This window comes from Oryctolagus cuniculus, chromosome 1 (assembly GCF_964237555.1).
Source record: "Oryctolagus cuniculus chromosome 1, mOryCun1.1, whole genome shotgun sequence".
Lineage (NCBI taxonomy): Eukaryota > Metazoa > Chordata > Mammalia > Lagomorpha > Leporidae > Oryctolagus > Oryctolagus cuniculus.
Window position 1 is genome coordinate 189,746,190 of NC_091432.1, and position 25,878 is coordinate 189,772,067.

Consider the following 25,878-nt stretch of genomic DNA (forward strand, 5'->3'; position numbering starts at 1 on the left):
CATCACTGTGTGTGTGTGTGTGTGTGTGTGTGTGTGAAGAACCACTCTGTCCCTCCATTGTGCCCCCATGCTGCTTGTAATGTTCCTGCCTGTCCTGGGGCTCCTTCCTTTATGCACTCCTATGGCTACCTTAAAACTATGTCCACTAATGGGGATGCGGGCTTGATCTGCCTCCCTCACAACCCATCCGATTTTCCTATTCATTATTCTGTTCTCAGTTCTTTTTTTCTTGAAGAAATAATGAAAAATTTTTAAAAGACTCACATTATTTCTTTGTAAAGGCAGAGTTACAGAGGAGAGAGAGAGAGAGAGAGAGAGAGAGAGAGAATTCTCCATCTGCTGAGGCTGGCCCAGGATGAAGCCAGGAGCTTCTTCCTGGTCTCCCATGTGAGTGCAGGGACCCAAGCACCTGGGGGATCTTCTACTACTTTCCCAGGCACATTAGCAGGGAGCTGGATCTGAAATGAACCAGCTGGGATTTGATCCAGTACCCACATGGGATACAGGCATCGCAGGTGGAAACTTCACATGCTACGGCACAACGCCAGCCCCTAATGAATTTATTTTAGCTAGGGTGTTGGCAGACATGAACAACCTATTAATAACCCTCCTATAGCAAACAGTCCTTGTGTTGAAAAATATACTGAGCATATTTCTCAGTGCTTACCATGTATGATTTCAGTTCTAACAAAAATCATTTTTCACAGGTGATAAAATTACATTTACTAACTCACTGAAAGTTAAAAAGTTAATGACTTGCATTTCTAACATGGCTTAGGACCACCTGACTCCAAAAAGTCATCTGTATAGAGCATCCTAGGAATGGGCATTTGGTATAGCCATTAAGTTGATGTTTGTGACACCCACATCCCATATCAAAGTGCTAGGTTTGAGTCTTGGCTCCACTTTCAATTCCAGCTTCCTGCTAATGCACTTTGGGAGACAGAAGATGATGGTTCAAGAGGCTGGGTCTCTGTTACCCACATGGGAGACCCAATCTCCTGACGTCAGCCTGGCCCAGTCTTAGCAGCAGAGAGCATTTAGGCAGTGAACCAACAGATGCAAATCTCTCTGTGTCTTTGTTTCTCTGCCTTTAAAATAAAGTGAAAATATTTTAATAATAATAAAGAATATTTTGTTTTTAATTGCCAAGGCACAAGACAGAACTTGAAGAGGGGTCAATATTGCTTGGGAGGTGAAGATGAGAGGGATGATTCATCAGCTGGTTGCCAGCTTGCTTCATGTTTATAGCCCATATAGTCAGCAATTTGGGAACTTTTCAAATTAATGTTTCATCATGATTATCATTCAAGTTTTCATCCAGTCATTTCCTTTTCAATCTCAGTCATTAACTTAGGTATAACCCCCCACACAATATACACATTTTTAAAATGAGGACCCTCCTAAAAGCCAAGGAAAGCACAAAGTCCACCTAAAACTTCTGCAGATCCCAAATGTCTAGGTCATGGTTTAAAGAGAGTTATGCATCTCTGGAATGGAGGGAGAATGTTAGAGAGTTATGTGTCTCTGGAATGGAGGGAGAATGTTAGATGACTACGAAAAGTTGAGATCTTGCAGAGGTGGTCAGATCTGATTTTTTTAATCAAATTTTTTGTGTAGAGAAAGGAAATAAAGAGATGGGATGATTACAAAAATAACTACTCCAAAAAAGGATTATAACCTTAAACCAACAGTGCAAATTATGCAAAGCCCAAAAGAACACAGTATTTGCAGGATTCTCTCAGTGAACAGGAGCTACTGTGAGGGCCCTTTGAAGCAACTGAAAAGAATCAGCTCATGCTCTTTAGGGCTGTACAAGGTGTGGTCCCCCGCTGGGGTAAATCCACAAGGATATTTTAATAGGTGGCAGGTTCTGTGCTGCAAATGTGAGTTTCATGTAATTGAATAAAGGCAGACCTGAATTTGTAATCCCTAAGGGTCTGTTCCTCACTGTATAACCATTTGCAGCACAAACTCAGTCCCCCTTTCTTCATTGGTCTCCTCTCACAGGGTGGCAGAGAGAATCCAAGAGAATAATGTATCTGAGCATGCTTTGTAAACCCTAAAACACTATACAAAAGCGAGAGATTATGTTTTTTATTGTGATGTGTATTACAGACTCTTCCTGGCTAAGGACTGTTAAACATCAAGAAGTATGCTTGGGGGAAGGGAAGGAATGAATAAAGTGTTTTATTAATTCTTTAGGCCTTGTGCCAATTGAATTTTAGCTCCAGAGCTAACTATTTCCTGTAATTATGATTTAGCTGTGCCAGAAACAAATATAGCTATCAAGTTCAACCACTTGCACAGAGAACAAATTAGTTCATAAAATGTAGTGGATTTTTATCTCCAAATTGAAATTTTGGCCTAAGTCAGTGACCAACAATAAATCACTTGAGTTTTCCTCAGTGGAACAATTTTTGGTTAGCTGATGTTTCCAGGGGAAATGTAGCCATTAAGAGTCAGGTAGAGTAATTACAAAAGGAATATATGACTATATAGTGTCCTAACAAAAGCACATTCATAATATTAAAGCTTCCATTTTTAATGACTATAATTCTATATGGTCTTTGAGACAAGTGAGTCTGATAATTAGTTTCAGAATCAACATGTTTTACATATATTTTTATTCTTTCATCTGGGGCATGAACCCTAGAGTCTTCATTTTTAACAAGAGTCTTAAGCTCTTTTAAAAATAAAGATTTATTTGAAAAGCAGAGTTACAGACAGAGATACAGAGTGAGAAAGAGAAAATCTGCACCCTAAATGGTTGCAACAACTGGAGCTGGGCAATGCCAAAGTCAGGAGCCAGGAACTCCATCTGAGTCTCCTATATGGATGGCAAGGGCTCAAGTATTTGGGCCATCATCTGATACTTCCCCAAGAACACTAGCAGGGAGCAGGACCAGAAACAAAGCTGCCAGGACTCAAACAAGCACTCTTATATGGGATGCCAGAGTCACAGAAGCAGTTTAACCTGCTTCCCCAGAAGGCCTCCACCATGAAGCATAGATAGATAGATAGATAGATAGATAGATAGATAGACAGATAAGTAGATAGATAGACAGACACACACACACACACACATACATATTTGAAAGTCAAAAGACAGGGATCTCCCATATACTCATTCACTCTCTAAATACTAAAAACAGTCAAGGCTGCGTCAAGTCAAAGCCAGGAGTCAGGAACACAATCAAGGTTGCCCAGATGGGTAGCAAGGACACAACCACGTGAACCATCACTACGCTTCGCAGGATGTGCATCAGCAAGAAGCTGGAATCAGGAGTGGAGCCGGGACTCTAACCCAGACATTCCAATATGGAATGTGGATAACCCAAACAATGTCTTAACCTCTTTACCAAATGCCCACCCAAGAATCTTAAGTACTTTTGATGAAGGAAGCCCTCAAAGTTACCGTTGGAGATGATAGGTTTGCAATCTCCAACTCCAAACTTGGCGCCTCTCTAAATCAGAGAAAGGCAGGTACTTAAATAACTGAGTCAAGCCTGTGGGCTCTGGGGTGAGCAGAGAAAGCCATAACTCTCCTTTAGGATGCTGTAGATATTTAGCATAAGACAGGTTTGTTTTCCAAAGGAATACACATCCAGATCTCCAGCTGTTTCAATATTTTAAGAAATGCCAAAAGCCTGAAATTTCATGCGTTGAAATGCCCTAATCTTAAAATGTTACCTCAAGATTTAAAATACTGCATGGATTAAACAACATATTCAGGGGCTATCTTCACCCAGTGAGAGGTTATATTGATACCTGTATTCTAGGCTAGAATTCATGGCAAGTTATGGAGTATGGGTCTTAGTCATGAGTGAATGATGTATGAATGGGTGACATACTAACTTCGTCAGGATTCCCAGCTTTATCATACTTCTAAAGCAAAGATCTATCCCAACACTTGAAGTAGTTAGAAATGATCACCTCTTTGTTTTCAGTGGAAGGAACTGTCCATTAAGATGACTACACACTTGCTCATTGCGGACACGTTCTTCGCTCAACAGTAACATTTTATTTTGTTTTGGATGCCGTTGTCTACCTATCTTTCATGGTGCAGCTCATTGCATTTTTAAAAGATGTTTTTTTTCCAGAAGCTAATTGAGCTTTATCTATGTGAGTGAGCTAGAATCTGTCACTGACAGCCTGCAGAAGGCCATTTCTTCAATTGCTTGAAAGAACTAAAGAGTCAGACATGACAAACTGCAGCTCGGAATACCTGGCAGCAAGCCCATTAGTGCTGCTGTGCCAAGATGCGCTAATAAATTACTTAGAGAACACAGACTCACTTTATTTCCGTCATGAAACTCGCCACCCTAAAACCATAGGAAAGATTTTATTTTTTTTTTCTATCTCAGTTTGTCAGGGCCTTTTGGAAACAGAATGCATTATTTATTTTTTACAAAACATAATTGCTGGCAAACTCACTCTAGTATATGAAAACAGCTTTCTTTTGTTTCTTCTATGATTTCTAGAGAAACAAACCCTGGGCTTTCTTTAAACCCCTGAGTCTCTGCCAAGACACAACTGTTAACATAGTGGCAACTACAGCAAGTAAAAAATCAAAATATGCATTTCTTTCCAATCCCATTTTACAAAATGAATTCTCCTATTGCCTCAGCTTTCCTTCTCACTTAAGAGACAATTGACTACTCCCTAAGTATTAGAGCATGAGTATTCCACTTTATCAGAATGTCCTTATCAATCCTTGATTTAAGGGATTAAGGGTAAATTTTGAAAGGAGTCTGCCAATATCCTGGGGATTTGCCCTATTTAGCTTGGATCAAATTCTTCCATAGGCAGAGCAAGCCAAATGGGATTCTAGGTTTAAATTGATGAGTTCCTCTCCAGATAATTTTCTGGATTGACTCTGCTGTTCTCATCCAAATTCTAAAGCTGACTTCTGATTATGTAGCCCAGTACTTTTGCTGGTGTTGGTTGTGTCTTTGTGTGGTCCTAACTGTTGATACAGCCCTTGCCATACTGGAATCACAGAGGTCACTGAAGTGAATTTTCTGTTGGCCTGCTTCAGAGAAGGAGGTACCTTTGGAGGGACAATTCTATCAGGAATAACATGAAATGGACACAGGTTTGGTTTTTTTTTTTTTTTTTTTTTTTTTTTACCCCCGAACAAAAGATAGATTGCAGAGTAAGCATTCATGATAGTGATTAAGGTGCCTGTTGGGATGTCAGTTCCTACACAGGAGTGTCTAGGTTCATGTTCCAGCTTTGTTTCCAATTCCAACTTCCTGCTAGTGCTCTCCCGGGGGAGGCACCATGTGATGGCTCTGGTATTTGGGTCCCTTCCTGTCTCATGAACAACCTAGATTGAGTTCTTGGCTCCTGGCTTGCACCTGGCCCATCTGCAGCTGTGTCACACATTTGAGGAATGAACCAGCAGATGAGAGGCATGTGTGTGAGTGTGAGTGTGTGTGAGTGTGTGTGTTGTGTTTCTGCCTTTCAGATAAAAAAATAATTCTTTAAATAGGTTCCTATTTCCAGGTGATAGATGATGGGATGCAAGTAATCAACTCTATTCCATGTAAGTCCACTAAATTAGTCTGGAACCGAAAATATACTGTGATTTTCAGACTTTCTTTTTTTGTTTTGTTTTGTTTTTGTTGGTTTTCTTTTGTTTTGTTTTTTTGTTTTTTTTGTTTTTTGTTTTTTGGTTTTTTTTCACAGGCAGAGTGGACAGTGAGAGAGAGAGACAGGGAGAAAGGTCTTCCTCTGCCGTTGGTTCACCCTCCAATGGCTGGCACACCACGCTGATCTGATGGCAGGAGTCAGGTGTTTCTCCTGGTCTCCCATGGGGTGCAGGGCCCAAGCACTTGGCCCATCCTCCACTGCACTCCTGGGCCATAGCAGAGAGCTGGCCTGGAAGAGGGGCAACCGGGACAGAATCCGGCGCCCAGACCGGGACTAGAACCCGGGGTGCCGGCGCCACAAGGCGGAGGATTAGCCTATTGAGCCGTGGTGCTGGCCGATTTTCAGACTTTCTGAAGTCCAGTCTAAGGTAGAACTTTATACAAATGTTTTTGAGCAATAGAAGCCTTAAAGGAATAAGTACATAGATTCCAAAGAGATCTTTGACATAAGGGACTCACTCATTTGGAGTCAAGATTTCTCATAACAACTGCAAACACCGCCTCAGTACTATTTTTCCATGTGCTGAAAGGATTAGCAAGCAGACGAGGTAGGTGGGCTACCTGAGGATTTGCATGAGAAACTCAAATATTTCCCCCAGCTCACTTTCTGTGAGTCATTAATTTGAGAGTTCCTCCAAGAAAAGCACTTGACAACCCAAGAAGACACAGCAGTGCCTATTCTCACCATTTGTCTCTCTCTGAACCCCATGGAGTCATGGAATTTGTGTCCTAACCCAGAACCATTTAAAAATGAAGTTGTTAGAAAGTCTGGACTCTATGTTCTGAGTTGCTCAGAGTTGAGGCTAGAATAGAAAGAAAGAAAAAAAGAAAGAAATGAAAAAACATCATTCTGGCACTCATACTTTTTAACAGACTCCAAGCCCAGACTATGCACCCTTGTTCATATCTTTCCATCATGTTCAAGCATCTTCAGATTACTTTTGCTGCAGCTTTGAGGGAGAGATGAACCTTCTCCCTCGGTAAGGTTATTCCCATATATTTCCAATAAAATAGAGACCTTCACTCCTTGTCACATGGGCTGTCTGTTTCTTTACTTAGATGTCCTTCCACTAAGAAATGCCTACTTTTCCATGCTGTGTGAATGTACATGCATGTATGCATTGGAAACTAAAAGAAATACAACCAGAACCTGGTATTGGGGCCAGCACTTGTGGCATAGCTGGTAAAGATTCTGCCTACAATGCCAGCAACCCATTTGGGCATTGGTTCAAGTCCCAGCTGCTCCACTTCTGTTCCAGCTCTCTGCTATGACTTGAGAAGGCAGAGGAAGATAGCCTGAGTCCTTGGGACCCTGCATCCGTGTGGGAGACCCAGATGAAGCTCCTAGCTTCTGGTTCCTGGCTTTGGATCAGCCCAGCTCTGGCCTTTGTGTCAAGTTGGAGAGTGAACCAGCGGATGGAAGACTCTCTCTCTCTCTCTCTCTCTCTGCCTCTCTGTAACTCTGCCTTTCAAATAAATAAATCTAAAGAAAGAAAGAAAGAACGAACCTGTTATTCTGTGTGTTCCCCTGTTCATCCCCCATCATCACCCATTATCTGTTTTTTCTAAATGACTTCCTCCAGATACTATTACTCTCTTGTTAACTATGTCTTCAGTCATTCCTTCCGCAAACTTTCTTTTAACTTTTATTCATTCAAAATACAAAGAGAAAGGGAGAGAGATAGAAATCTTCCATTTGCTGCTTCATTCTTCAAACACCTGCAATAGCTAGGGGTGAGCCAGACCAAAGCCTGGACCAAGCAACTCAATTCACAACTAGCACATGAATAGCAGGGCCCTGTCTATTTGAAGCATCATTTACTGCCCTCAAGGTTTGCATTAGAAGAAAGCTGGAATTGGCAGCAGAGCCAAGCTGCCAGATAGCAGTCTTAACCATTTCACCAAATGCCTGCCTCTAGCAAACATTTATTGTGTAACAGCTTTGCATCAGATATACAGTAGGCATTGAGAATAGACAACATATGATTTAATTTGACCAACAAGAATGCAACAAACCCACTTTCAATATGCTACAAATCTCACAGCCTAACAGAAAAGAGGCAAGTCTGGAGATATTTGTAATGCAGAGAGAAAACTGATGTTACACTAAGGATGCATAGTGTGTCCTGAAGGCAGAGAGTGGATACACAATCACAGGAGGTCCAGAGATGGTCACAGAGAAGAGATGTATTTGTCTTTGTTGAGCCAAATTCATGTGCTGGATGTTTTCTACATAGTTGTTTAGAGTGGAATGGATCATTTCGTACTGGAACACTCTCAGAAGAGAGCTAATTCTTGTTCCAAGAAACCTGAGAAACTCAAAGCTGCCATGATGCTCTTTTCCACCTCCTGCTCACCCGTCTTACATGCCCAGAAACTGATATGCTGAGAGATTTGGTCCTCTCTGATCACTCTCCAGGCTGACAATGTGGGACAGGATACCAAAGAAAGAAAAAATAACATCACTCAGTGTGCTTTCATAAAGTTAGTGGGAATAAAATCTGAAAAATAAAACCTCACTGCATCTGTCTCTTGATTAGGATTCACACTTTATTATGATGGAACTTAGCACTGAAACTTGCTCCCCTTGCTTTGAGCTTTGATGACATGTAATTCTGGTATGACACTATTAAAACAGGGCAAATATCAGCCTGTTGTGGATTTCCTAGTTTCCTTTCCTCTTAAGAACTGAGTCATTGCTAGATGGAGCTCACTATTACTTATTTTTGTTCGACATCCATCTAGTCCAGGAACCTCAAAGCTACACCAGAGGACAGACACTTGCAAATTCGATGTTCACATCCTGTTTGGGAGCAGGCCTGAAAGTTCATGGCATGTCATATTAGACGTTTTGTTGAGGCACTTCTTAGGAACTGGTGCTTCCTAAGTTTGGAAATTTATCAATTAGATAGCAAGTAAGCCTGCCAAGCACCCAATATCTACATCTCAGCCCTACTTTGTTGCAATTTACTTGTGATTACGCATATTATTTTTGCTCTGTGTAAGTTTTATAGAAGCAATTAAATATGGTAAAAATTTTAGCAAAATGAGAAATTCAACAATATCTCAGAATAGATCCTTTATAAATATTCAGAATCTACTCCATTGTATGATCAGCGTTATCTGATTCTCCCTGGCAGTGGCACAGTAACCATCACAGTGACAAAGACATACTATATTTGTGTACTATACAAATATCAAATGCAACCTCAGGTACGAGTAGCTCCTTGTGATATACACCAAATACTAAGACACTCTACAGGAATGCATAAGACTTTCAGAAATTATTTTCTATGCTATCTATTTTATTTTTCCATTTTCAAAAGTTTCAGGATGCTCATCCATGTATTTTCAGTTTGAGAGTGTCATGTGATGGGATTCTTGACTCACACAGCTTTTCATATAAGGTAATATTTGGGAGTCTAACCTCCTCCTTTCATAGGTTTATATAATAATCCTCCTGTAAGCATGTGCTGTTACAATGAACTTTAGTTTTCTGGTTTTAAAGGTAGTATACTCTGCCAGCCTGAAACTTTAATTATAAATTTGGTATTTAAGCAATATTGTGGTGCATTTGCTGAAAAAAACATGGGCTCTGAAGCCAGAGAGGTATGGCATGCAACTGTGGTATATTCTCTTGCTACCTCTGTAGCTCAAATCAGTGAATGAACTCTTTTGAGATTTGGTTTCCTCTCTTATGATATGTGAATCGTATTAAATTGAATGGTGGGCCCAAAAATATGTGTTAATATTCTAAGCCCCAGAACTTATAAACATTTCTTCATATAAAAAAGAATGAATATTATATTGGAAAAGAGATAACTAAGTCAAAGATCTTGAAAAGGGGAAGTTAACCTGTATATTCTCCATGGGTTCTTCATATAACTACATATGTCATTATAAGACATATATAATTACATGGGAATTTGGGGTCAGACATGTGGAAAAGACACACTAAAAAAGAAGGGAATTAAAGTGACTGTAGAGGCAGAGTTTAGACTGATGCAACCATAACCTAAAGAACTCCTGAATCCACCAGAAATTAGAAAAACAAAGGAATATGTAGGCTCTAATTCTCCCATAGAGCATTACAAGGAAGACTGTGTAGATATCTTGATTACACACTTTAGCCAGGATTATGAGAAAATAAATTGCTGTTATTTCTAGCCACCATGTCTATAGTAATTTGCTATGGCAGCCACTTACAATGAATTCAAGGATAATATCCACCTTACAAAATCAACATAAGGATCAATGAAGATGCAGGTTAGGGAACTGGAGCAAAGGGGCCACTCTGGAAATAATATTATTATTATTTCCTAACCAGGTGGTACACATGGAAATGTTTCAGTTTCAAATATTTAAAGAATAAACCTAATTTTTCACATTTCCAAGAGATGAATAGTCAATAAATGACTCCCAACTCACCTTCCTAAATTCATGTCTGAAAACATACGTTATACTTAGGGTAACTAAGCCTGTTGCCCCTCTGTAATTACAGAAAATTCCTCCTTTCACTTTCAGAAGAGCCTGAATTGAACAACAAATAATTTGGTTGCCATATCTATATACCAAGCATGCTGGGATAATAACTGCAAACAATCACTGCATGTGTATTATGAGCCATTTAACTTTCATTGACTCAATCAATATTCACAAAACCTTACAAATAAAAAGCACTAGCTTTCTCCCCGCTCTTCACAAGGACGTACAGACAGTGAGCAGTAAAGCTGATCTCGGTTCCCAGACCTATATAGGTCAGGATCTTGACCTATACACATACCCACACAACTCTCCTGCCAACTCTTTTCTCTGCCATGCTTTCTATCATACTGATCACATTGATTTTTACCAACTGATCAGTTCTGGGCTGCAGTGCCAAGCTATTGCTATATTTCAATAAGTTGTGAGAAGTGCTACATATTATTTATCATCAACAGAAGTATGACTATTACATTTCAAATTGTTTAAGTAAATTAACTGAGATTCTGTAATATCCTTACAGTATTATTGCACATACTTATCTGAGACTGGAGTAATGAGGGAAAGAAACAAGGAAGAGCTGCACTGAGAATCAACACATGCTTAAGAATATGTGGAGTCTGGGAACACCATTGAATAAAGTCAGTTTTAGTGAGGAAAATAAAAAGAAAAAGCTACTAGTTAAGACACACCCAAGTTTCCTATCAGAGTGCCTGTGTTTGATTCCCAGTTCTGGTGCCAGACTCCAGCTTCCTGCTATTGCCCACCCTGAGAAACAGCAGATGATGGCTCAAGTCGCTGGTTTCCTACCTCCCACATTGAAGACCTGAATTATATCCCTTGCTCCCAGTTTGTATCCCATCCCACTTCTGGCTATTGCAGGTATTTGTGAAGTGAACAAATAAGAACTTACTATCTCCCCTCCCCCCACCCCATCTCTCCTTCTCTTTCTCCCTCTCTCATAAATACATTGAGACCCATATTTTTCCTAGTCCCTTTATTGGAAATATATTCCTCCACAATGTTCCATTGAACATCTATTTTCTCCAGTCTCAATCCATATGATCATGAATTTTCCCAAACACTCAAGTAGAAATGGCTCCCTCTTTAGAATAATCACCACTGATACAGCAATTTTTGCCATGCATCACACTGTGCTATGTGGCACAGTGTGACCTAGAAGCTGGTCTGTTTCCCTAGCTTCTCTGTAGGATCCTTAGGAAGGGACTGCATCATTTTTTTTCTCTACTCCATGTACTAAGTTCCTTCCACATAGAACAGGCTTTCAAGATGTTAGTTTACAGGTTGTATTGTGTTTCATTGTGCCATGTATACTCTTCAGCATATTTTGACATTCCATTAGAAAGTCTTTGTTCTATTGGACAAAATGAACAGTAAAACTCACTTGGTGAGAAATTGTTGAATTCCTGCTCTGTTCCAGGTAGTGAGCCAGAGAACACAGAAGGGCATCACTCTCTTTTCACTGGACAGAAAAGAGTCTAGCATTTCCTAGAAGGATGGTGCCTATTTTCAGTGTGCAGGTTTAGAAGGACTTACCAAGACAAAGAAAGAAAGTGCACTCTAGCTTCATGAAACTCAAACTGTGGTCCAGGCCACACATCAGCACCTGCTGCATCACCCCAGGTGCTTGTTAGAAGTGCAGAATGCCAGCCTCTCCACTGACCTCCTGAATCAGACTGTAGCACAGCGTGTGGAATCTGGAAAGCACTCAGAAAATCTTACCTATTTTGCTACAGTATGTGAGCCGGATTTCGAATGAAGAGGGATAGTTTCCAGACAGGAAAGATGGAAAATAACTTATGTCCATGTAAAGTGCCTGCACACAGGCAGGGAGACATGAAGAAGAAGGATACAAGACCAGGAAATGAATAAGGCATCCGCAGTAATTGCAGTGGATGGAACTTAGCCTGGGAAAGACACTGGAGAAATGTTTGGGGGATTTGGCCAAAGCTCTTGAATTATATTCTCAGACGTTTCCTTTTATCTTGAGGATAACAGAGGTGCATGTACAGTGAAGTAATGTGTTGATGTTCATGTATTAGGAAGTATAAAAACGGAATAAAATGAAGAGAATGTGGAAGCACGGTGAAAATTTTTAAAGAGAATTATTGTTGTGCTACATTTTGACAAGAGATGATGGTCATGTTAGTGATAAGAAAGGACTGGCCAAGAGCTTTCAAGAGCTATCTCTGAAGTAGAATTCCTAGGCTTGAATGAACAATTAGATAACAGGATGGCTATGAGTTTCCTGTCTAGGGAAACATGAAGGATCTCTGTGAGAGAGACCCCAGTGGAAAGAAGTGGCTAGCAAATGAGGTACTTTTCTCTGAAGGGAGGCGAGAACTACTTTGCTTATGGCCTTGTCTAAATACTGATGGAGATTGTGGATTCAAAAGGCTTCCACAGCCAAGGCAGCTCACGTCAAGAACCTTGGGTGATCACTGAGGTCATACATAAGAGTGCTAATTGATAAATTAACAACAGGAGTCATTGTGCATTTACTTCCCACGCAGGACTTCTGTCCTCAGTAAGTTGTTTTAAGAGAATTAACTGTAAAACTTGTTCTCAAATGGTTTGTATGTGTGTGTGTATGTGCAAATTGCTGAAATCTTTACTTAGTATAGAGTTGGTCTTCTGTGTATAAAGTGAATTGAAAATGAATCTTAATGGAGAATGGGACTGGGAATGGGAGAGGGAGGAGGAGGTGGAGTGGGAGGGTGAGAATGGCAGGAAAAATCACTATATTCCTAAAGTTGTACTTAGAAAATTTGTACTCATTAAGTAATAGATTTTGTTGGGAGGAAAAAAAAGAGTTCTTGCAATTGCTGACATTTAAAAAGAGTTCCCAGAAGTTGAAACAAGACACTTGCACTTACATCTTATTAGAAATAACAAATAAGGAAGACTGATAAAGAAGACATTGAGTGACCATTTGCACAGTTAATGAGTTGGAGATTCTTGTGCTATATTAGTAGAATATAGTACATGCTAGGAAACAAGTGTCAGTTTTGGCCTTAGCCAAACAGGGAAGTTGGCAAAGGAAGCAATTTTAGTTCAGGGAAAAATAAATGTTGAGAATAAGGTAACTATGGGGACACTCAATGAGAAATAACAGGAGGCAGTTGGAGATGTGTCTCTACAGTTTGGAAGTGTGAAGACACAGATAGGAAGTTCACAGTCCTTTTCTCCTGCTTCCAGCTGTCCTAAAATAACCCTTTGAAGTTCTAAAAGTAGCCTATTTATTCCACCCATAGAGAAATTTGTTGGCTTGACAATAAACCCACGGCAGAAATTATAGTGTTATGATTGACAAAAACAGAGTAATTCATAAGGTTTACAGGTAAAAACCTCCCCCCATGACTGCTCGACAGCTCTACAACTGATGCCTATGGGCAGATCGTATTTTTCTTGTGTCGGATTTTGGAGTCATTTCTTCATTTCGCTTCATGGATTTTAGGCTAAGGACATCCAAAAGCCTTTATAGCAACTTCCTTAAAATATATTTCATATCCCAAAGGTTATGTTTTGTCAGGAGCAACATGTATTTTCTTATTTTCATGATCTTAAAGTTACAGAATTTGAGAAGAGTGTTGTGGCACAACAAATTAGGCTGTAACTTGGGGCACCCACACCCAATCCACCTCACTGCAGAATGCATCCTGGGAGGCAGGTGATTGTTCAGGTGCCACCCACATGGGAGACTCAGAGTTCCAGGATCCTAGATTCTGCCTAGCCCAGCCCTGGCTGTAGTGGGTATTTGGGGAGTGAACCACTGGATAAAAGATTCTCTCGCTTTCTCTCTCTCTCTCTCTCTCTCATATGTGTGAGATTCTGCTTTTCAAATAAATAGTGATGAAAAAGCTGAATATCCATATCAAAAGAATAAAATTAGACTTTTGTCTGTTACCACATACAAAAGGCAACAGTCAACTCTTATTAGATGAAAGGGGTATCTGTTTGCCATAGAAGAAGCATGCTAAGATAGCTGTATCCCACACCAAGTACCTCAATTTGAGTCCTCATTCAGGCTTCCAATTCCATCTTCTTGCTAATGCACACCCTAGGAGGAAGCAGGTGATAGCTCAAGTGGTTGTGTCCCTGCCACTCACATAAGAGACCTGGCTTAAGTTCCCATCTCCTGGCTTTGGCCTGGCCAGGTCTTAGCTGTTGTTTGTATTGGGGCAGTGAAGTGAGTGTGTTGTGTTATTCATCAGTGATAAGAGAATATATTTAAAATGCTTTAATCCACAAAAATCAGGTTTGTGAGGCAAAGCAACTGCTAATTATCTATGCTTAGACATTTCACAATGTATGTATATTTCAAAACATGTTGCAAACAATACAATTTTACCTGTCAATTTAAAAGTAAAACAAATGCCTTTGAGATTTGTCCATGTTGTAGCAGCTATTGGTCTTTTTATTACAGAATAATGTTCTATTGTAGATACAACCACATTTTAAATATCCACTCATCAATTGTGTTGTTTGTGCCTTGTGGCAACTTTGAATAATGTTACTATGAACATATAATGCATAAATTTCTGTTTTATTATAGCTTTTATCATTTCTTTGGGGTATAAAAAGACTGGTAATAGAATTTAAAGATCATATAATAATTCATTTTTAATATTCATCCACATTTATTTGTATTTAATTTATACAAATTTCATGTATTTCATATATACAGATTTAGGAACATTGTGACACTTACCCCCTCTACTCTCCCTCCTAGCCAGTTCCAGCCCTTCTTCCTCCTCCCTCTCACATTCCACTCTTAATTTTTACAAAGATCTACTTTCAGTTTACTTAATAATCATAAAGTTAACCCTACACTAAGTAAAAGAGTTCAAAAAATAGTATGAAAGAAAACAATACACTGTTCCTCAACAGAATGACAAAGGTTGTAAACAATCATCAAATCTCAAAATGTCCATTTCACACCTAAACATTATATTTCAGGTACTATGTTAGTTACCTAAGATCAGGGGGAAAATATGATATCTGTCTTTTGGGGACTAGCTTATTTCACTAAGTATAATAGTTTCCAGTTGTATACATTTTGTTGCAAAAGGCAGGATTTCTTTTTTTTTTTTTTTTACAGCTGAGTAGTACTCCATAGTGTATATATACACAATAATTTCTTTATCCAGTCAACAGTTGATGGACACTTTCCATATCTTAGCTACTTTGAATTGTGCTACAGTGAATATGGAGGTACAGATAACTCTTTCAGATGCTGATTTCTTTTGATATATTTCCAGGAGTAGAATGGCTAAATCATATGGTAGGTCTGTATTCAGATTTCTAAGGTGTCTCCATATTGTCTTCCACAGTGGCTACACCAGTTTGCATTCACACCAACACTGGATTAGGGTACCTTGTCTACCACAACCTTGTCAGCATGTGTTTGTTGATTTCTACATGAGAGCCATTCTAACTGGGGTGAGGCGAAACCTCACTGTGGTTTTGATTTGCATTTTCCTGATGGCTAGTGATCCTAAGCATTTTCTCAAGTCTCTGTTTACCATTTGAATTTCCTTTTTTGAAATGCCTATTCAAGTCCTTTGACCATTTCTTAACTGGACTAATTTTTTTGTTGTTGTTGAGCTTCTTGAACTCTATAGATTCTGGATGTTAACCCTTTATCAATTGCATAGTTTTCAAATATTTTCTCCCATTATGTCAATTGCCTCCTCACTTTGCTGAGTGTTCCTTTTGCAGTACAGAAGCTTATCAGCTTGGTGTAATCCCATTTGTCAATTTTGGCTTTGATTGCCTGTGCTTCTGGGGTGGGTCTTATCCAAGAAATCTTTGCTTATGTCAATGTCTTGCAGTGTTTCCTCAATTTTTTCTAATAATTTGATGGTGTCAGGTTGTAGATTTAGGTCTTTGATCCATTTTGAGTGGATTTTTGTGTAAGGTGTAAGGTATGGGTCTAGTTTCATGTTTCTGAATGTGGAGATCCAATTGTCCCAGCACCACTTGTTGAAGAGACTGTCCTTGATCTAGCGATTGATTTTAGCTCCTTTGTCAAAGGTAAGTGGGTTATAGATATGTGGATTGATTTTTGGAGTTTCTATTTTGTTTCATTGGTCTGCAAGTCTGTTTTTGTGCCAGTACCAAGCTGTTCTGATTATAACTTCCCAGTAGTATGTCTTAAAATCAGATATTGTTGTGCTTCCTGCTTTGCTTTTATTGTATAAGATTGTTTTAGCTATTCAGGGTCCCGTGTGTTTCCATATGAAATTTAGTATGATTTTTCCTAACTCTGCAAAGAATGTTGTTGGTATTTTGATTGGGATTGTATTGAATCTGTAAATTGCTTTTGGTAGTATGGATATTTTGTTGATGTTGATTCTTCCAATCCATGAACATGGAAGATTTTTCCATTTTTAATGTATTCTCCTATTTTGTTCATTAGTGTTTCATAACTTTCATCATAGAGATCTTTGACACCCTTGATTAAATTTATTTCTAGATATTTGTTTCTTTTTGGAGCTATTGTGCATGGTTCTGATCTTAAATGTTCTTTCTCAGCCATGGCATTCTCTATAAATACAAAGATCATTGATTTTTCTGTGCTGATTTTATATCCTGCCACTTTACCAAACTTTTATGAGTCCCAGTGGTCTCTCAGTTAAGTTTTTTGGATCCCCTATATACAGAATCATGTCATCTGCAAACAGGAATAGTTTGATTTCCTCCTTTCTAGGTAGTATCCCTCTGATTGCTTTTTCTTGCTTAATGGCTCTGGCTAAAACTTCCAGGACTATATTGAGTAGAAATGGTGAGAGTGGGCATCCTTTTCTGATTCCCAATCTTAGGGGAAATGCTTCCACATTTTCCCCATTCTGTAGGATGCTAGCTGGGGTTTGTCAAAAATTGTCTTGATTGTGTTGAGGAATGTCCCTTCTATACTCAATTTACTTAAGGTTTTCATCATGAAAGCGTGTTGTATTTTATCAAATGCTTTCTCTTCATCTATTGAGATAATCATATGTCTTTTTTCTTCTGTTGTAAATGTTATGTATCACATTAACTGAACTGCAAATGTTGAAGCATACCTGCCTACCTAGTATAAATCCCACTTGGTCCAAGTGAATGATCTTTCTGATGTGTTCCTAGATCCAATTAGCTAATATTTTATTGAGGATTTTTTTATCTTGTTCATCAGATAGATTGATCTAAAGTCCTCTTTCTCTGTCGTATCTTCTTCTGGTTTAGAAATTAAGGTAATGCAGGCTTCACAGAAGGGGTTTAGTAGGATTCCCTCTCTTCCAATTGTTTTGAATAGCTTGAGAAGAATTAGAATTAGTTCTTTCAACTTCTGGTAGAATTCAACAGTGAAGCTGTCTGGTCCTGAGGTTATCTTTGTTGGGAAGGTCTTTATTACTGATTCAGTTTTCACCTTGTTTATTGGTTTTCTATGTCTTCATGACTCAACTTTTATAGATTTTATGTGCCTAGGAATCTATCCATTACTTTTTGGTTTCTTAATTTGTTGTCATAGCTCTTTGTAGTAATTTTTGATGATTCTCTCTATTTCTGTGGTATCTGCTATTAAATTTCCTTTTTCATTTCTAATTGTATTGATTTGGGTTTTCTCTCTCATTTTTTTGGGTAGTTGAGTCATTGGTATATCAATTGCATTTATTTTTCAAAAACCCAGCTCTCCATTTCACTATGTTTTGTAATTTTATGTTTCAATTTTATTTCTTCTCTAATTTTAATCATTTCTTTTCCCCTGCTAATTTGGGATTTCATTTGTTATTGTTCTTCTAAGTCCTTGAAATGTATTGATAAATCATTTAATTTGGTACCTTTCCAATTTCTTCATGTAGGTACCGATTGTTATAAATTTCCCTCTTACGCTGCTTTTATTGTATCCCATAAGTTTTGATATGGTGTATTGTCATCTTCATTTGTTTCTAGAATTTTTTTTTTATTTCTTCATGACCCACTGTTCATTCAAGAAAATGTTGTTGAGTTTCCTTGTGTTTGCATATCATCTGGAGACTCTTGAGTTGTGATTTCCAGCTTCATTCTATTGTGGTCAGAGAAGATGCATGGTATGATTTTGAATTTTTGAAATTGTTGAGACTTGCTTTACAGCCTAGCATATAATCTATCCTAAAGAAAGTTCCATGCACTGATGAGAAGAATGTGCACTCTGCAACTGTGGGGTAAAAAGTTCTGTAGATATCAGTTAGGTCCATTTGTTCCATAGTGTCAAGTAGCTTTGTTTCTTTATTGATTTTCTGTCTAGTTGATCTTCTAATGATGAAAGTGAGGTGTTGAAATCCACCATTACTATTGTATTGGAGTCTTTTTCTCCCTTTAGATCCATTGACATTTCTTTTGAGTAGCCAAGCATGCTGTAATTGGGTGTATATGCATTTATTATAGTTATATCTTCCTGTTAAGCTGATCCCTTGTTACATAGTGTCCTTCATCTCATTTAAGAGTTGTTATATTAAAGTATATTTTGTCTGATAGTAGGATGGCTACACCTCTCCTTTTTAGCTTTATGTTATCATAGAATATCTTTTTCCATCCTTTTACTTTCAGTCTGTGTATATCATTGTTGGTGAGATGTGTTTCTTGTAGGCAGAAAATTGATGAGTTTTGTTTTTTTAATCCATTCAGCCAGTCTGTGTCTTTTAACTGGAGAGTTGAGGACATTATGTTCAAGGTGACTATTGATAAGTAATGACTTGGCCCTCCCATTTTTCCATAAATATTCCAATTATTTACTTTGGATTTCTTTTGTATTACGGGATATTCTGCCTTCACATTCTTTTGTAATGATGTCTATATTTCTGTGTTTCTGTGTGTAGCACATCGTTAAGCATCTTTTGTAAGGTTGGATGAGAGTTGACAAATTCTTTCCATTTCTGTTTGTTATGGAAGGTCTTTATTTCACCTTCATTCCTTTATGGTACATTAATCTGAGTTGGCAGCTTTTTCCTTAAGACATGGACTGTATCTTACCATTCTCTTCTAGCCTATAATATGGTTTCTTATGAGAAGTCATCTGTGAATCTAATTGGAGATCCTCTGAAAGTAATCGTGTTTCTCTCATGCACATTTTAGAATCTTTTCTATGTTTTACTGTGGTGAGTTTGATTACAATGTGTCATGGTGAAGTTCTTTTCTAGTTATGTCTATAATGAGTTCTATATGCTTCCTGTACTTGGATGTCCCTTTCTTTCTCCAAATTAGGGAAGCTTTCTGTTATTATTTCACTAAAAAGGCCTTCTAATCCTTTATCTCTTTCTACATCTTCAGGAATTCCTAGAATCTGTGTCTTTCATTTTTCTAATTTCTTCTTGTTGTTTTTGGTCTGACTGTATAATTTTCTGTGCTTTGCTTTCTAAGTTGGATATTATTTCTTCTGCTTCACCAATTCTGTTGCTAAGGCTTTCTACTGAATTTTTATTCTATTGAATTCTTCATTTCTAATATTTTATTTTGATTTCTTTTTAAAATCTCAGTTTCATGGGAAAAATTATCACTCAAGTCATGTATGGTTTTCTTTAGTTCATGAATTTTCTTCTGATTGTTTTTGAGTAATCCTTTGATTAATTTTTTGTATTCCATTTCTGGTGTTTCATTAATCTCTTCATCTTCACATTCTAATATTGAAATGTTGTGTTCTTTGGTGTGGGGAGGGTTAATGGTGTCTTCCTTATTCTTGTTTCTTTAATTTCTGTATTTATTTTTAGACATTTGTGGAGTTTATTGTTGTTTTTCCCTCTGTGGCTTAGTGGAATTTCTGCACTCTCAGTGAATACCAAAAGTTGTATAGTCGGTGTGGCCAGGGAGCTCTGGTCAGTGCTTCAGTGTGGGGCAAGTATCTAGCGTAACACCCAAGCTGGGCATGGTAGATCTCCTCTTGTTTACAAAAGTGGGAGAATGGTCACCTCTGTTAGTGTGATCAGCCCCTCACCTCCTCTCCTCCATGCTGAGTAATGCCTGGGTATTAGGCCCTAATTCATCTACACCACCATATGAATCATGCTAATGATCTGCACAGTCCTCACTGTGACCACGGTTCCTACTGCAATGACCTGATTGCACCCAGCTACACCCCGCAACTTTTCATGTAACTACCAAGTCCCCATGGTCTCTGTACACAAGGCTCCCATAGTCACTGGATTCAGAGGCTTGGCTCTGCCCTGACAGTTTGTCCAGTCAACAGAGAGGCAAGATGTTCCTAAAGCCAGCTCCACCTAGGCATTTTGATCCTGGGAGGCTGGGGGTTCCTTGCAGTTCCATATGGGTGCCCAGTCATCTTCTAGCCAGGCTCAAAGTCAGTGGGGACTGAGGATTTTTTCCCTATAATCTCTGAATCATACACTTACACAAGAGCCACTAGATAAATGTTGTTCTTTCCCTACCAATTACCACCAATACTGCCAAGGAGTCCTGTCTCAGCCAGGTGCTATGTGTGCACACAAGGCTTCCACAGCTATTGCCTAAACCCAAAAAGGCATCCATCCTTTCTTACCCAGGCAGTGGGCAGTGTTGTGGGGAAGTTGGGGCAAGATAAATGTATCCCATCAGCTTCCACATAGTCCACAGGCAACCACTAGCAACTACTAGCCCCAGGGCTCCAGTCTGGACTCAACGCCACACTCTCTCTGGCTATATCATAAAATTTGTTTTGCTGCACTCCCATCTCACCTCCTTCTCCAAGCCTCCACCAAGCCACCTCCCACCCAGCTCTCAGCTGTCACAGCCTTGTGTTGCATTCATATTTGTGCTGTGCGTCCACACCCTCCACACGGGTCCAAGGCATTCCTCTTCCTCTTGTAGGATTTCTATTGTGGTTTTCTCTCCAATTCTTCCCTGAGAGTACACTCAGTCATATAGTAATTCTATATGTAATTTTTGAGAAGGAGCCACACTATTTCCCACAGGGCTGTTCTATTTTATATTCCCAACAGCAGAATCCACTGGGCATTAACTATTGCTTGGTTAGCTAGATGTTTGACATCTTCTCCACTGAAAATAGTTTGGCTGAAGCTTGAATCCCGAAAACAGTCATGGAACATGTGTATACACAGAAGAGGAAATAAAGGCATAGACTTAAGGAAACTCTTTTGAACACTGTGGACTCAATCACATAGCAACTAGTATTGGGATGTGTCTTAGAGAACGCTCACTCATTCTGCACATAAAGGAAACAGGGTCACTAGAGGTGGAATGACTTGGTGATTTAAAAAAGGAAAAAGTCACACAATGAGTTAGTTAATGGCAAAGTGAAAGGTCAGGCTGACATCTCACAATCCTGAGCCCATTGTTCTTTCCCTACAGCATGCACAATTCATTTTTTAAAATGATTTGTTTATTTAAAAGTCAGAGTTACAGAGAGAGAGAGAGAGAGAGAGAGAGAGAGAGAGAAAGCGAGAAATGTCTTCCATCTGCTGGTTCGCTCCCCAAATGGCCACAATGGCTAGAGCTGGGCCAGATGGAAGCCAGGAGCCAGGAGGTTCTTTCAGGTCTCCCAGGTGGGTACAGGGGCCCTAGCACTTAGTCCATCTTCCTGTATTTTCCCAGGCCATAAGCAGAGAGGTGGATTGAAGAGCAGCAGCTGGGACTCAAATTAGCACCCTTATGGGATGCTGGCATCGCAGGAAGATTTTTAGCCTACTAGGCCACATCACCAGCCCCAAAATCTGCTTAGAAATTTGTGAACTCTCTAAAATAGACCTCATGTGCTGCCATGGGTCCACCTACCATACCATGAACACTGCTGCTCTGGGTGTCAATGGCTTGTCCACCATTTTGAATTCAAGAAACAGAGCATTCCAACTCAGAACAGAGGTATGTCACCCATACAGTTTCAGGGAACGAAAAGGGGAGTGATGGTAGCTAGAGGAAGGAAATGGAAAAGATGTGGGTGACTAAGTAAATAGAAATGATGCAGACTGAGATAAAGAGAAGGCATGATGAAAAATGATGGACTCAGACAAGGAGAGATAAGATGGCCCACAGGGGGACAGGATTCTGAATACATAAAGCTTCCCCTTCTCAGCAGAGGGTGAAATAAATACCCTGCTTTTTCATTTTGTGCTGCTTGTTTCCTTCAACAATAATCTGGATACAAATGCAGAATATGGAATAAGACAGGTTACCAGGATAAAGTTCAGCACTTCCTCGATGGGTCAGTGGTGAGTGCTGTTGCTGTTTTGAAATATCAAACTCTTTTTAAGAGATGGGAATTTGAATTCCTCTTTTGGACATAGCATTTCTTTGTTATGTTTTAGATATTTTTAAAGGTACTTACTAAAAATAGTGAGGTATCTGTTTTTTATGTTTAAAAGCTTATAGTACTTTATCTTAAAATATTATTTTATTGAGTCAGCAATATATCTTTGAGAATTAGCTGGCTTTTATAATTTTTGCAGTGGTGAGCAAGAAGGTTCAAGTGATTTTTTCCCCTACATACTCATATAAATTTTAAATTTAGAATGCCTTGTGCCTATGAACTTTTTTTTGTAGAGAATTCCATTTCCTTGTTAGTAATAACTAGCAAAAAAAAAAAAAAAAAGACATGTGAAAATACTGAGATCCAAATGTTTGTCTTCTGCCTACCAATAGAGGAGAAGCCAAAAAGAAAGGGGGCTTAGCTCAAAACAATTCACACTGATGTCATTATTGGTTTGCCAGGGCTTCTATAAAAAGGAGCAGAAGACTGGGTGATTTAAGAACAGAAACTTATTTCCTTACAATTCTGGAGGCTGAAAGTCAAATATCCTTCCTATTTGGTGTTGACAGGGCTGCTTCCTTCAGAGAACCCTGAGGGGAGAGTCAATTCCAGGCATCGTTTCTTGGCTTATAGTTGGGTGTCTCTCTCTATGTCTTTAAAAATCATTATCCCTTGTATGTGTCAGTATCCAGGTTTCTTCTTCTTACAAGGAAACTGGTCGTATTAGACTTTGACCTGCTTTAATGATGTCATTTTAACTTAACTGTCTCTTCAATGACCCTATATCCAATATAGTCAAATTCTAATGTACTTAGGGTCAGGACTTCAACATATGCATTGAGGGGGCACAATACAATTCCTACAGATTTTTTAAGTTAATAACCTAGATTATTCTTTAGGTTTTTCTGGCTAATTATTTTACAATCATTCTGTTGGGACCATAGCTTAAGACTATGTTATGGTTTCTCATGAAGCAAGTTCTACTATACTAGTAGAGACTACCCTGTAGACAAGAATAGAAAATCTAGAAGGCAGACCAAGAATTAGTGGGAAACAAACCTTTTTGCTCTGAGAGTGGATTGGCATAAACTGGGTTGTACAGCTGTATAGCACACCTAGTGGTCAGAGGAAGCAGCCAGGGAGTTAAGAATGATGCCATTATAAATATACCATTGAAGCTAAGCATGGGGCCAATAAACTTTCAGAGTATTACACACAGTAGCAAGGATAAATTACTAGCTATAATGTAATTTGCTTCCTTTACACCCAAAATTTGAATATTTTATTAAAAAATGGGAGAAGGCATTTGACCCCATCCCATATCAAAATGCCTGGATTCAAATTCTAATTCCTAATAATGCACAACCTGAAAGGCAGCAAATAGGGACTCCATCCACGTGGATTCCATCCAATGGAGTCCCCAGATCCTGGCTTCAGACTGGCCCAGCTCTACCCATTGCAGGAATTTGCAGAGTGATCCAGCAGATGGGAGATTTCTCTCTCCTTCTCTCCCCCCCATCTCTCTCTCTCTCTCTCTTTCTCTCTCTCTCTTACACACACACACACACACACACACACATACTCTGCTCTTTGACTCTCTGCCTATCAAATAAATGCATTAAATAAAAAGTAAATAAAATCAAAAAGGAGAAGCAAAGTTTTTTAAAAGTTTCAGCTGGGTCTCCGTAGTTCCATAAAGAATCAAGGGAGCTTTTGGGAGAAAAAAAAAAAAGAAACAAAACAAAAAGAAAGTGAAGTTGGTACTATTGATAAGGGTAGTATATTGCCTGTAGAGTAACTAATAAAAGAAAACTCTTGTTAAAAAAAAAAAAAAGAATCAAGGGAGAGGTGTATTCCAGATGTGAAGTGGACTTGTGAATCACATAAGGAGACCAACACAGCTTCCCCAACCTCATTTCCCAAGGCCTTTGTGGTCCTGAAGCTGCATTAGACTGAGTCCCGAAGGCTATAGCATGGGGACTGGTAAAGAGCTACAAGACAAAGAATGTAACAGGCTGGAAGTAACAGACAGTACTGCTAACATTATGAACTGCAATGTAGCCTAAGTAAAGGGCAAGGAATTGCAACGTGGGTATTAATTCAAATACAGCCTCATGTTATAGTCATTACAAGTAAAATTTGGGTTCAATGTTCACAGGACCAATATTTCCAAAATCAGAAGTGCTAGTTAAAAATCTTTAATTGGCTATGTTTCTATATTAAGGCAACAAGTGTGTTTTGGTAGGAAAAAAAATTACTGTTTTTAAACTTGACTTCTGCAAGTGCTAAAAACAGTTGACTTAGTCATCTGATAGTTTTCAATGTTTAAATAGCAACCCAGAAGCACTTATGAAGGTCAAACATTAGTACACATCTACTGTCCCAGTAATGTTTCTTGTACATTTCAGGTCCAAGATCCCATCCAGAAACATATCTGCTTTTAGTTGTCATATCCCATCAATCTCCTTCAATTTCAAACAGTTTCTAAGACTTTTAGGGTCTCTCATATAATTTCCATTCTTAAAAAAAATAAGTCTTAGGGCTGGCATTGTGGCTTAGTGCGTAAAGCCACTGCCTGTAATGCCAGAATCCCTATGGGTACAGGTTCATGTCCCAGCTGCTCCACTTCCAATCCAGCTCCTAATAGTCTAGGAAAAGCAGCAGAACATGGCCCACGTTTGGGCCCCTGCCACTCATGTGGGAGACCTGGAAGAAGCTCCTGGCCCAGTCCTGGCTGTTGCAGCCATCTGGGAGTGAACCAGCAGATTAAAGAACTCTTTCTCTGTTTCTTCCTCTCTTTCAGTAACTCGGATTTTCAAATAAATAAATCATTTTTTTAAAAAAAGAATATATGTCTTTCTATAAGATGATTCTTAACTTGTATCTGTCTGTTGTTTCATTATGAGCAAATTCTCATACAGGATAGAATTCAGTGTGATCCTCACTACCAGGGTGCCAGTGAAGAGTGAGGAAACGTATCTGTGTATGTATATACATATTTATGTACATCAAAAGGCCACAAAATGCTGGCATTGTGGAGCAGCAAGTTAAGCCCCTACTTGCAACACCAGCATCCCATATCAGAGCCTTAATCTGAATCCAGGTTACTCTGCTTCCAATTCATCTCCATGCTAGTGTGCCTATGAAGGCACTGGAAGATGTCCCAAGTATTTAGGTTCCTCAACCCATGTGGGAAACCCAAATGGAGTTCCAGGCTCCTGGTTTTGGCCTGGCCCAGTCCCGCCTGTTGTGGCCATTTGGAGAGTGAATCAGCAGATGGAAGATCTCTTTCTCTCTCTCTCCCTCTCACTCTGACTTTCATAGAAAATAAAATAATTTTTAAAGCCCACAAGTTTAATACCCAGGCTTAAAATTCAACCCTAAAATTTCAAGGCCCTTTTTTGGCTCCCTTTTCCTGTGCTTATAAAAATCCATTTCTAGTTAATAAGTAACCAGGCTCCCATCATCCTCAGTATGTTCACCTATTTCAATTGTTAATGGATT

The 25,878-nt window shown here is 39.0% G+C and overlaps 1 long non-coding RNA gene across 6 annotated transcripts in view; it reads right to left on the reverse strand.

Annotated features, from left to right (window-relative positions):
- The window catches only part of LOC103346061 (uncharacterized), a 288,952-nt gene that overhangs the window by 58,808 nt on the left and 204,266 nt on the right, over nt 1–25,878 (reverse strand). Inside the window, exon 12 of one of the 6 annotated variants that reach the window (XR_011380325.1) lies at nt 3,708–14,220. The exons of the other annotated variants lie outside the window; for them this stretch is intronic. This is a non-coding gene — a long non-coding RNA (uncharacterized lncRNA). Of the gene's footprint in view, nt 1–3,707; nt 14,221–25,878 lie in introns of those variants that run through there. 6 annotated transcript variants of the gene reach the window in all.